This window comes from Vipera ursinii, assembly GCF_947247035.1.
Source record: "Vipera ursinii genome assembly, chromosome: 3".
Classification (NCBI taxonomy): Eukaryota; Metazoa; Chordata; class Lepidosauria; order Squamata; family Viperidae; genus Vipera; species Vipera ursinii.
Window position 1 is genome coordinate 4,039,566 of NC_139516.1, and position 12,244 is coordinate 4,051,809.

The 12,244-nt window shown below is 41.3% G+C and overlaps 1 protein-coding gene across 1 annotated transcript in view; it reads left to right on the forward strand.

Annotated features, from left to right (window-relative positions):
- Positions 1-399: 399 nt before the first annotated feature.
- The window catches only part of FNDC11 (fibronectin type III domain containing 11), an 18,376-nt gene continuing 6,531 nt past the window's right edge, over positions 400-12,244 (forward strand). Inside the window, exons 1-2 of the mRNA XM_083360967.1 lie at positions 400-459; positions 1,137-1,261. The gene's annotated coding sequence lies outside the window, so the exon portion shown is untranslated. The remainder of the gene's footprint in view (positions 460-1,136; positions 1,262-12,244) is intronic.

The window sequence follows — 12,244 nt, forward strand, 5'->3', positions numbered from 1 at the left end:
GTCTCCTGCTGATTGGCCCAAAGTCACCTAGGTGGCTTTCATGGACAAGGAGGAACTAGAACTCCCTTCCCCCACTTTCTAACCTGGTGCTTTACTAGACCGTCTCCTGAGCGACAGACAATTCTTGATTTCATGGCTCCGGTCCCCATTTCTGTGGATTTTTAATCCTTCGGGTTTACTATTCTACTAAGTTTTTAAGAAGAGACCGGACAGCCATTTGTCTGAAATGGTATAGGGTTTCCTGCCTGAGCAGGGGGTTGGACTAGATGACCTCCAAGGTCCCTTCCAACTTATTATTATTATTATTATTATTATTATTATTATTATTATTATTATTATTATTATTATTATTATTATTCCTTTTGCTTTTATTGTCCTCTTTTTCATGTTTCAAGGCATTTGTAAAGGACACCCAGGATCACTGGAAGTCAGGTGGCTTATAAAAGTAACGGTATATTGGTAAGTCGTGGCGGTCATTAAATGAGTCATCATGTAATGTTGCTTGATTTTACATTCTTTTTTTTGTCACAATATATTTAAGATTCTTGATGTCTTTCATAAATAGTACTGTAGACACTATTTAAACAAGGCAGACACTTCTGTCCCATGTTCATATTCATATAACAAGAACAAGAACTATTATTATTATTATTATTATTATTATTATTATTATTATTATTATTATTATTATTATTATTATTATTATTATTGGGACCTTGGAGGTTCTCTAATCCAACCCCCTGCTCAGGCAGGAAACCCTATACCAGGGGTAGGCAACCTCGGCTCTTTTATGACTCATGGACTTCAACTCCCAGAATTCCTGAGCCAGCATAGCTGACACAGGAATTCTGGGAGTTGAAGTCCATGAGTCATAAAAGAGCCGAGGTTGCTTACCCCTGCCCTATACCATTTCAGACAGGTAGTTATCCAGTCCCTTCTTATTGTAAATTATAATTATAAATTATTACTGTACGTCCTTATTATGAATTATGAGTTATTTAAATTATCCCAGCCCTGTCTGTTTATGAAAATCTCTTCCCTAACAACAGCTTTTATCTGCCCAGTGTCCTTTCTCATCAACCTGAAAGCTGTCACTCAGGCTCTTCACGTTCATGATTTTATATTCCCTTCTCTAGTGACTCAGGTCTGGTGATTGGAAAACACCCGTGTTTTGATGGTTGACGCCCTGCTTTTAAGTTATCCTCTGTTGTGCTTCTTTTGATGTGGCTGGATCAGTAATCAATACAGGCCAGCAATAAAGGTAGTCCCAACTTATGACATTTCGTTTAGGGATTGTTCGAAGTTACGTTGGCATTGAAAAAAGTGAGCTGTGAACATTTTTTCACGACCACGATCACATGATCAAAATTCAGCTGCTTGGCAACTGGCATGTACTTATGACTGTTGCAACATCCTGGGGTCACGTGATCCCCTTTTGCCACCTTCCGACAAGGACAGTCAATGGGGATGCCAGATTTGCTTGACAAGCGTGTGACTAACTTAACAAGTGCAGTAATTCACTTAACAACTCTGGCAGGAAAGTTTCGTTTAAATAGGGCAAAACTCACTTAACAAACGTCCCACTTAGAAACATGGATTTGGGGCTCAAAATGGGCGTACGTCGAGGACTACCATGTACTTACTAGCTAGGTCTCTGTCCAACAGACAGCCTGGAATGGAAAAATGGACACTCTCTTCCCCAGCGTGCACAGTCTTATTGTGCGAGATAAACCGGGAGTTAATACAGTAAACAGGGGTTGTTTGATAGAAAAGTCTTCCATCAGGGTTCAGTCCAAGCCGGGAATAAAACAACATGGCGACTGCTTTAGAAAGAAGGTTGCAATTTATTGAAGAGGAGAGCCAGACAGGAAGATGGCTCTGGAAAAAAAAAGAGTGAGCAGATGTAGGGAGTGAGTTTTTATACCCTCTGGAGCCTTTTGTTTGGAGTTGCTTCCTGTTCCTGGTTGAGGCTTTGTATTTCCTGTGACATGTATTTTGACCTGTGTCCCTTTAGCATCTGTGGGTTAATCCTATTCTGTCCTGTCTTAGAGTTTGGGTGGGGTATGTAGATTTTAGGTGTCTTTCTCTTCCTAAGCTTCTAGCTGGGGGCCTCCAACCTTCCTGAATGGATTATCTACATCTGCATTTCTACAGAGCTGGTTTCTACTTGGGGGAGGGAAACTTGGGGCTATTAAGAAAAACTGGGCATGCTTTTCTGCCTCTTTAAGATCCTTTGGGGAAATAATATAATATTCTGCCCTTTTAATATTTCCTTCTCTGGGTGGGGGGGGGAAGGCTGACTTCCCACAGTGGTCTGTAATAAATGGTGGTTTATCTTACACTATTCACCTGGAACAATATACATACACGTGCTAATATAGCAGGCTCCAACAAACCGCAGTTACATCAGGAAATGGAAGAGAGAAAACACATCAGTGGAGCCTTCCCTTTATACCAGGGGTAGGCCACCTTGGCTCTTTTAATGACTCGTGGACTTCAACTCCCAGAATTCCTCAGCCAGCCACACTGAGGGGAAAGGGAGAGGTTTCCAAGCTGAGCCATGCTGGCTCAGGAATTCTGGGAGTTGAAGTCCGCAAGTCATGAGGGGGCCATAGTTCCCCTATGCTGGCGCAGGAATTCTGGGAGTTGAAGTGCACGAATCATGAGGGGGCCATAGTTCCCCCATGCTGGCTCAGGAATTCTGGGAGTTGAAGTCCACGAGTCATAAAAGAGCCAAGGTGGCCTACCCCCTGCTTTATACAAAGGCTCTTAAAGAGACACCGACCCTGCTGAGTCATTCCCTTCATTACCTCTTACATTACATAAGCTGGTTAACAGTTAAATCAATACCTTGACAACACGCACAAAGAGAGGGGAGAGAAAACGCTGGCCAGAAAAGACATAAAATGGGGCAAAACCCACTTAACGTCCATCTCGCTTAGCAATGAAAATTTGGGACTCAGTTGTGGCTGTAAGTCGAGGACTACATGTAGAGGTAGCCGAATTTCTGTTGCTAAGCCAGGGGATCGTTAAATGAGTCACATTCGAAGACTACATGCAATAAATTAAATTAAGGATAAAGGTATGGTGTCATGGTTTTGCTTTTTTCAAAAGGCAACTGGACTTTGTTTTCCCTTGAAGATGTTTCCCTTCTCATCCAAGAAGCTTCTTCGGTTCTGACTGATACTGATGGGTCCTTTTTGAAAAGCTGATGATTTATAATAAAGATCAGGGCGCTATTTGGCAGCTCGGCTCTTACAAACCCTATCTGAAAAGCCCCTTTTCTGTTGGAAAGTAACAATGCTTTCAAGTAACTTTAGAAAGAGGCGTGGGGAGTCATTGTTTAAGAGGGATGGGGGGGGGAAAAAGAGAGGAAAAAGAGCCTGTTTTAAAAAAATATTTATTTTTATTGGTTAACCTTTATTTTGTCAAATTTATGTCGTCGCCCAAGGCATGCATTTGTCTCTGGGCTCCGCGCGCAATGAAAACGCAAAGCTAAATAATCCACAGGAGCCACAAAAGCCAAGTCCAATCTTGACAACTTTTAAGACTTGCGGACTTCAACTCCCAAAATTCCCCAGCCAGCACGACCGGCTAGGGAATTCTGGAAATTGAAGTTTAGAGATTGGTCGGCCACTAACTCCTGATCTAGATGCTTCCTTATCCCAGTTTCAACTTATTCTAGCCCTTCTGCCTTTATTGCCGCTCTCTTCCACTTTTGGGGCCCCAGTTGTCCTATAACCAACGTTTATAGCTATGTCTTTAAATGCAGAGGAAACTGCATTCTCCCCAAAATGCAATAAAACATATTATGGGGTGTTAGAGGCACATTAGAGCATCTGTTAGGCCTTGGGCTAAGCTAACTCAAGGTACTTTTAGGCTAGTTTTTATATGTTGCGGGGAGAGGGGTGTTATTGCTCCCCAGCGTGACTAAGCTTTCTTTCCTGATATTGCATTTTCCTCGCACCCCTTGTGCAGTCATGCTGCCCTAGAAAGGGATCTAATTAATTACTTAAGTCAATTTGCAGTTTGATTTGATTTGGATACGAATCAAGATTTGAGCGCCTTCTGGAGAGCGCGCCATTAAACTGCAATTTGCAAGCAAGGCAAGAGGGTAGATGCAAAGCTCCGTGGTTTTGCTAATATTCCTCTGGATACCAATAGAAGAGACTATTTGTGGCAGGGTTGAAATGAGGGGTCCTCGTTGCTCTCTGGGCTTGAGGTAGAGTTTCTTGCCATGGAGGGGAGGAGGAGGAAGAGGAGGAGGAGGAGGAGGAGGAGGAGGAGGAGGAGGAGGAGGAGGAGGAGGAGGAAGAGGAACCGTAGGAGGACTGTGGGTCCCTTGGTGCTCACTGAGCTTGATTTTTTTGTTGCAGATGTGTCATGACTCAACCAGGTCAGTGTTAGAAGGGGGTGAGGTTTGTGGAGAGGAGGAGGAGGTGGAGGAGGAGGAGGAGGACGACTGCCGGGTCCTTGGTTCTCACTAAGTTTGCTGGTTTTCTTGCAGACGTTTCATGACCCAACCAGGTTACATCATCAGTTCTAAAAGGGCGGAGGAGGAGGAGGAGGACGACGACGACGACAATGACGACGACGACTGTGGGGCCCTTGGTGCTCACTGAGCTTGGTTATTTTGTTGCAGATGTGTCATGACTCAACCAGGTCAGTGTTAGAAGGGGGTGAGGTTTGTGGAGAGGAGGAGGAGGAGGAGGAGGAGGAGGAGGAGGAGGACTGCCGGGTCCTTGGTTCTCACTGAGTTTGCTGGTTTTCTTGCAGACGTTTCATGACCCAACCAGGTAACATCATCAGTTCTAGAAGGGAGGAGGAGGAGGAGGAGGAGGAGGAGGAGGAGGAGGACGATGACGACAACGACTGTGGGGCCCTTGGTGCTCACTGAGTTTGGTTATTTGTTGCAGATGTTTCATGACCCAACCAGGTAACATCATCAGTGCTATAAGGGTTTGTGGAGTTGGGGGGAGGGGAGAGGAGGAGGAGGAGGTGGAGGAAGAGGAAGAAGAGGAGGAGGAGAAGAGGAGGAGGAGGAGGAGGAAGAGGGGGAGGAGGAGGAGGAGGAGGAGATGATGATTTGAAATTGAGCAACAGAAGACAGGAAATTCATTACTCTTGATAAATTAAGCATTTTTCTCTACCTACAATTTCTTTCCCATAAAACATTTCTTGTTCCAAGACTCAGAAAGGCATTTTCCCCCTGAATTCTCAATTCACACCTTTTTCCATATTCTCAGTAGGACACTTCTAATAAAATTATTCTTAAACATCCACATTAACCTTCATTGTGTTATGCCCTAGAAAACTGTGCCATCCAAACCTCGATCAGGATCTTCTAATTATCAAATTATTTCTCAACAAAACCGTAGTCGGTTGTGTACGATCCACATAGTTTAAAAAAAGTGTTAGCATATATAGTTTTAAAAATTTTAACCGCTTCTCTTATTCTGTTCTTATGACCTGGAAACAGCCCAGACTCGCTTTATCGGTGTGTGTGTGTGTGTGTGTGTGTGTTGGTTCCGACAGATGAAACTCTTCAAAGGCGTTGTTTACCTTAAAGAATCTTTATTTGAGTAGCATAACATCGGCACTAACACAATCAAAGCCAAAACTGGATCCCCCTTCCCTTGAGCACAGAGTATCAAAGCACAATTCCCTCCTCCAGTTGACAGTCATAAATCACATTCCCCAATTCGTTTGAAACACGGACTTTCCCTCCAGCTCTCCAGCCCGCCAATTCTTTATCATCTCTTGTTTCAATAACCTTGGTTCTCACACTAGGTTTAGTATTATTATGTCTAGCTAGACTCCCGTGCATGTTCCTTCCCCATCCTAGCATCATCTGACTCTAAAAGCAAAAAAGAAGAAAACGATTGCATCTCCATTTGTTGTCAATGCAAAAACATCCGATGTTAGCAGCGTTGACAGTGTGTGTGTGTGTGTGTGTGTGTGTGTGTGTGAGGGCAGCATATAAATGTTAATACAGGTGGTCCTTGACTTACAAACCACAAACGAGCCCAACCGTCATAGGTACAAGTCAGTTGCCAAGCCTCTGAATTTTGATTACGTGACCAGGAGAAGAATGCTGCGATGGTCATAAGTGTGAAAAGTTACTTTTTTCAGTGCTCTGAATGGTCACTAGAGTGAGGATTACCTGTAATTTGAAATCAGATTGTTCCAATTCTCCTTGTCCTTTTTATTTAATTTATTTTTTAAAAGTTTTATTGATTTTCTAATTTTACATTTAAATATTTAAAAAGCAACGTGGTGGCTGAGTTAATCGATAACTCAATAACATACATTAGTACAAGTCTCAAACTATTACATTAAGTATTTCCTCTCTTTTCCCCTTAGTGTTTACTGTCTCGTGTTTAAACTAATACAATTCTTTTTATATCAATTAAATAAAAATAACTTTCTTACCGTACATTTATCAATATTTTTAGTTTATACATGTCCTAGTTATTTGAACATTCAATCTTTATAGACAATCATTGTCCTAATTAGTTTTTCCCAATTTTAGTTTCCCATTAATACAGTATTTAAGTTTAACATTTAATATTTATAATTTCCAAGTTTTAAATGACCACAATTCCCTTTATCGCAATTCATCACAAAATCTAACATTCAGAATACACGTCTTATCTATTTAAATATATTCTATTTCTCACCATCTTACATCAACTAATTAATAATGCAGTATAACATTCTTATTTTCTATTAATTTCCAAATGTCTTAAATTTAGTAACCAAAATTTTCTCTTATTTCAACATTAAATACTTCCTCTCTTTTTCTCTTAATGTCTACTATCTGATATTTAAGCTAGCAGTTTTTATTGTAACAGCTAAGTAAAAACATTTATTACATTTATCAGTAGATTTTTAGCTTATATACTGTATATCTTAATTACTTTATAAGCAAATCAATATTCGAGTTTAACCTTTAATATTTATACCTCCAAGTTTTAATTGACCAAACTTTTCTTTATCTCAGCTCATAACAAAATCTACCAATTCTCCTTGTTCCTTTGCATCTCAGAGTATTTTATATTTAGCTCTTGATTATTATTTCCACACCCCCCCTTGTCATACAAACTCAGCTATATCTTTCTGCCCTTGTTTAAGTGGTACAACAGTTGTCAGAAAAAGTATTGTTTCACGCAAAAACAGCCTTGGCAAAACATTAATTTCTATCACAGAAATGCTTGCCAGCAGCGACAATATTAATTTCTCTCTGTGTCCTCTTTCTTCTCCTTCCACGTCTTAACGTAATTATTCTGCTATAACATACAATTCCTATTAGTCATTGTGATACCTGAATTTTTTCCTTTTCTCTCCATCTTAAAAGCAGTTTTTTTCCACCATCAATGCCGTTCGTTTCTCGAGGCTCGTATTCTTCGTCTTTTGTTTTAAGTCTAAAAGCTGGCTAATGCCCTTAAGTCCATCAATATCCCATTAAAAAAAATTATTCCTTCCAGAAGCTCTTCAAAAATTATTAGGGGTTGTCCGCAAATCTTGCCATTTATAAGTTTCTCTTTTAATCTTTCTTCCAGCAATTCGGTCATCTTATCTTATATCTCTATCCAATACTTGCAAAGCTAAAATAAATAGAATGGGTGATAAGTGGCAGCTTTATCTATCCCCTTCCTGTATTTCACAAGATTTTCTTAATTCTGCATTCACAACAGGGATTTGTGCCTTTTGTGAAGCGTAAAATCGATTTGACCCCTTTAATAAAATTCCCTATCCTCCAAACTTTTAAACAAAAGAGTCTTGTACCAATTGTCAAAGACCTTTTCTGCACCAAGGGGGAAAAAAAATCAATGCTGCCCGGTTTTCATTTATGTTAATTTAAATATTTCAAAATATCTATTCGTAGTCCTTGACTTACGATCGGCATTGGGACCCAGAATTTTAATGGCTAAGCAAAGCCGTTGTTAAGTGGATGGTGCCCAATTGCACAATCTTTCTTTGCACAGTTGTTAAGTGAATCACTGCTAATTGAGTCGCATGGTTGTTAAGCAAATGTAGCCTCCTGCATTGTAGTTTGCTTGTCGGAAACTCCTTGGGAAGATGTAAGTGGCAAACGCAGGACCCCAGGATGCTGGCATGTAGAGGCTGCATCAGCGGTACCTATTTGGGTCATGAAACCTCTGCGAGAAAGCCATCAAGCTCAGAGAGCATCATGGACGCCACAGTCCTCCTCCTCCTCCTCCTCCTCCTCCTCCTCCTCCTCCTCCTCCTCCTCTTCCTCCTCCTCCTCCTTTCCGCAAGCCATACTCCCTTCTAGCACTGATGATGTTACCTAGCTGGGTGATGAAACGTCTGCAAGAAAACAACCAAGCTCAGAGAGTATCAAGGACCCCCACAGTCTTTCTCCTCCTCCTCCTCCTCCTCCTCCTCCTCCTCCTCCTCCTCCTCCTCCTCCTCCTCCTCCACAAACCCCTGTCCCTTTTAGCACTGACAATGTTAGCTAGTTAGGTAACAAAATTAAGCTCAGAGTGCACCAAGAACCTTACAGTCCTCTCCCTCTCCCTCTTCCTCCTCCTCTCCACACACCCCACTCCCTTCTAGCACTGATGATGTTACCTAGCTGGGTCATGAAACGTCTGCAAGAAAACCACCCAGCTCAGAGAGCACCAACGACCCCACAGTCCCCCTCCTCCTCCTCCTCCCTTCTAGCACTGATGATGTTACCTAGTTGGGTCATGAAATGTCTGCAAGAAAACCACCAAGCTCAGGGAGCACCAAGGACACCACAGTCCTTTTTTCCTCCTCCTCCTCCTCCTCCTCCTCCTCCTCCTCCTCCTCCTCCTCCTCCTCCTCCTCCTCTCCACAAACCCGTCTCTTCTAGCACTGGTGACATTCCCTAGCTGAGTGATGAAATGTCTGCAAGAAAACCACCCAGCTCAGAGAGCACCAAGGACCACACCCTCACCCTCCTCCTCCTCCTCCTCCTCCTCCTCTCTACACACCCCACTCCCTTCCATCCCTGGTGATGTTACCTAATTGGGTCTTTCTGACATGTATTGTAGTTCTTTTATCATAACGCAACCTACACCTTCTGCAAGGAAACAGTCAAACCCAGAGAGCACCAAGGACCCCACAGCTCAACCCTTGAGCTTCAAATATTCTCCTCTATTGGTTTTCTAGATCACGCCAAGTATTATTTTAATTTTTTTATGTATGACTGACTTGAGAGGCCGGTGTGTTGTGCAATTAGCTCACATGGTGTAACAAGATGGTGGGTTCGTTGTCACTGTGAGTTGTGGGGAGAGGCACGAAGGGAGGCTGAGCCAATCTCAATGTACACATGGTTGTACTTGGACAATAAAGGTTCATTCATACAGGATTAGGGCATGAGAAGCCCTAATGGGAATGTCTAGTTTAATGAAGAGAAGGGTGAGGGGGGACATGATAGCAGTGTTCCAATATCTCAGGGGCTGCCCCAAAGAAGAGGGAGTCAAGCTATTCTCCAAAGCACCTGAAAGCAGGACAAGAAGCAACAGATGGAAACTAGTCAAGGAGAGAAGCATCCTGGAATTAAGGAGAAACTTCCTGACAGTGAGAACAATTAACCAGTGGAACAGCTTGCCACCAGGCGCTCCAACACTGGAAGTTTTTAAGGAGAGACTGGACAGTCACCTGTCTGAGATGATCTAGGCCTCACCTGCTTGAGCAGGGGGATGGACTAGAAGACCTCCAATGTCCCTTCCAACTATTCTATTCTATTCTATTCTATTCTATTCTATTCTATTCTATTCTATTCTATTCTATTCTATTCTATCCTATCCTATCCTATCCTATCCTATCCTATCCTATCCTATCCTATCCTATCCTATCCTATCCTATTCTATTCTATTCTATTCTATTCTATTCTATTCTATTCTATTCTATTCTATTCTATTCCATTCCATTCCATTCCATTCCATATATTCTATTCTATTCTATTCTATTCTAGATCTCTTCCTGTTTGACACACATTGTCGTCAGACGCTTTTTTTTATTGAAAAGTTTTACAGTACATTTTATCTTTAACAATCCCCCCTCCCCCCACCCCTACCTAACCCTCCCTATCCCTCCCCCCCATTCCCTCTCCCCCCCCCCCGACTTCCCAGAGCTAAGTACAAGGTATAAAAACAAAGAACAATCATAAACATCCATATGCTAAAAACAATAAACTATTAATTCTATCGCCCTCTAGCTCATATAAAATGACTACAAGCAATACTAATATTACATATGAAAAGAAAAAAAAAGAAAAAAGAAAAGAAAACTTATTCAAATGCTAAATGAAACTTTTTAGTCCCATATTTGTTCTGGATATAATCAATCCACTTTTTCCACTCCATAATATAACATTCTTGCGAATGGTCTTTCAAGTAAGCCGAAATCTTTGCCATTTCTGCCAGGTCAGAAACCTTTAGAGTCCATTCTTCTATAGTTGGCAATTCCTCCTTTTTCCAATATTGACCTATTAAGAGTCTTGCTGCTGTAATTAAATTCAACATCAACTTAATGTCCACAACAGTAGCATCTGTAATTATGCCCAGCAAAAACAATTGCGGACAAAACTTTATCCTTTGCTTAAAGATCTTTTGCATATTCCACCAAATTTTTATCCAAAAAGCCTTAACCTTTTTGCAGGTCCACCATATATGAAAATACGTTGCATCTTCACCACCACATCTCCAACATTTAGGTTTAGGCGCTTTTCGTCAGGCGCTTTTTGACCAAAAATATACCAAACTTAGACAACTTAAGAGTTAAACTGACCCAGCCTCGGATGGGTCGATCAAAGTCGATATGCCGGTGAAAGATATTCCTTTGCAGAGCTCTTTTCTAACTCCAAAATCGATGGCTCTGGGCTTTCTCTCTGTGCAAAGAGAATTAAACATCTGCAAAGGGAAGTTCTCAAACCCTCAGCGAATGAGATCATTAAAACCTCATTATTCCCTGGGTGACAGGCAAAAGCCCTTTTTTTTTTCTCTCCAGTCTCAAACTTTGGATATTGATCCCGAGAGGTTCATTTATTTCAGAATCATCTAAGGCTGCTCAGGGGGTTTGACCTTAAGAAAGTGAGAAAGAGAGAAACAAAAACTCTACACTTGGTGCACTTCTCGTTCCGAGACACAAAAAAAGAAATAGAGATTGTCCCCGATTTACAGCCACAAAAAACGAACGCAGGTAGCCCTCAATTTTTGTCTGAAAAGGTATAGGGTTTCCTGCCTGAGCAGAGGGTTGGACTAGATGACCTCCAAGGTCCCTTCCAATTTTATTTTTATTTTTATTTTTATATTATTATTATTATTATTATTATTATTATTATTATTATTATTATTATTATTATTATTATTATTGACAAAGCTCAGTTAACATCTGTCTCACTTAGCAATCGAATTTTGGGCATAGTTGTGGTCATAAGTCAAGGACTTTAAGAAGAGACTGGACGGCCATTTGTCTGAAATGGTACAGGGTTTCCTGCCTGACCAGGGGGTTGGACTAGATGACCTCCAAGGTCCTTTCCAACTTTATTATTATTATTATTATTATTATTATTATTATTATTATTATTATTATTATTATTATTATTATTATTATTAATCGCACAGTCAGCCAGATGTTCAGACTGGATGGGGGAGGGATACGACATGAAGAAGAAGAAGAAGAAGAAGAAGAAGAAGAAGAAGAAGAAGAAGAAGAAGAAGAAGAAGAAGAAGAAGAAGAAGAAGAAGAAGAAGAAGAAGAAGAAGAAGAAGATTGGAAGGAAGGGACCTTGGAGGTCATCTAGTCCAACCCTCTGCACAGGTAGGAAACCCTTAAACCATTCCAGACAAATGGCTGTCCAGTCTCTTCTTAAAAACTTCCACTGTTGGAGCAACCACAGCTTCTGGTGGCAAAGCATTCCACTGATTAATTGTTCTAACTGTCAGGAGGTTTCTCCTTAGTTCCAGGTTGCTTCTCTCCTTGATGAGTTTCCACCTGTTGCTTCTTGTTCTGCCTTCAGGTGCTTTGGAGAATAGCTTGGCTCCCTCTTCTTTGGGGCAGCCCCTGAGAGATTGGAAGGCTGCTATCCTGTCACCCCTCGTCCTTCTCTTCATGAAACTAGACATGCCCAATTCCAGCAACCGTTCCTTATATGTTTTAAATTCATTTCTGGAAGCTAAACAAAAGTCACTGAAGTTCGTGAAATGAAAAATGAAGTCCATTGTCCCTGGGAAAGGTAGAAGGAAGG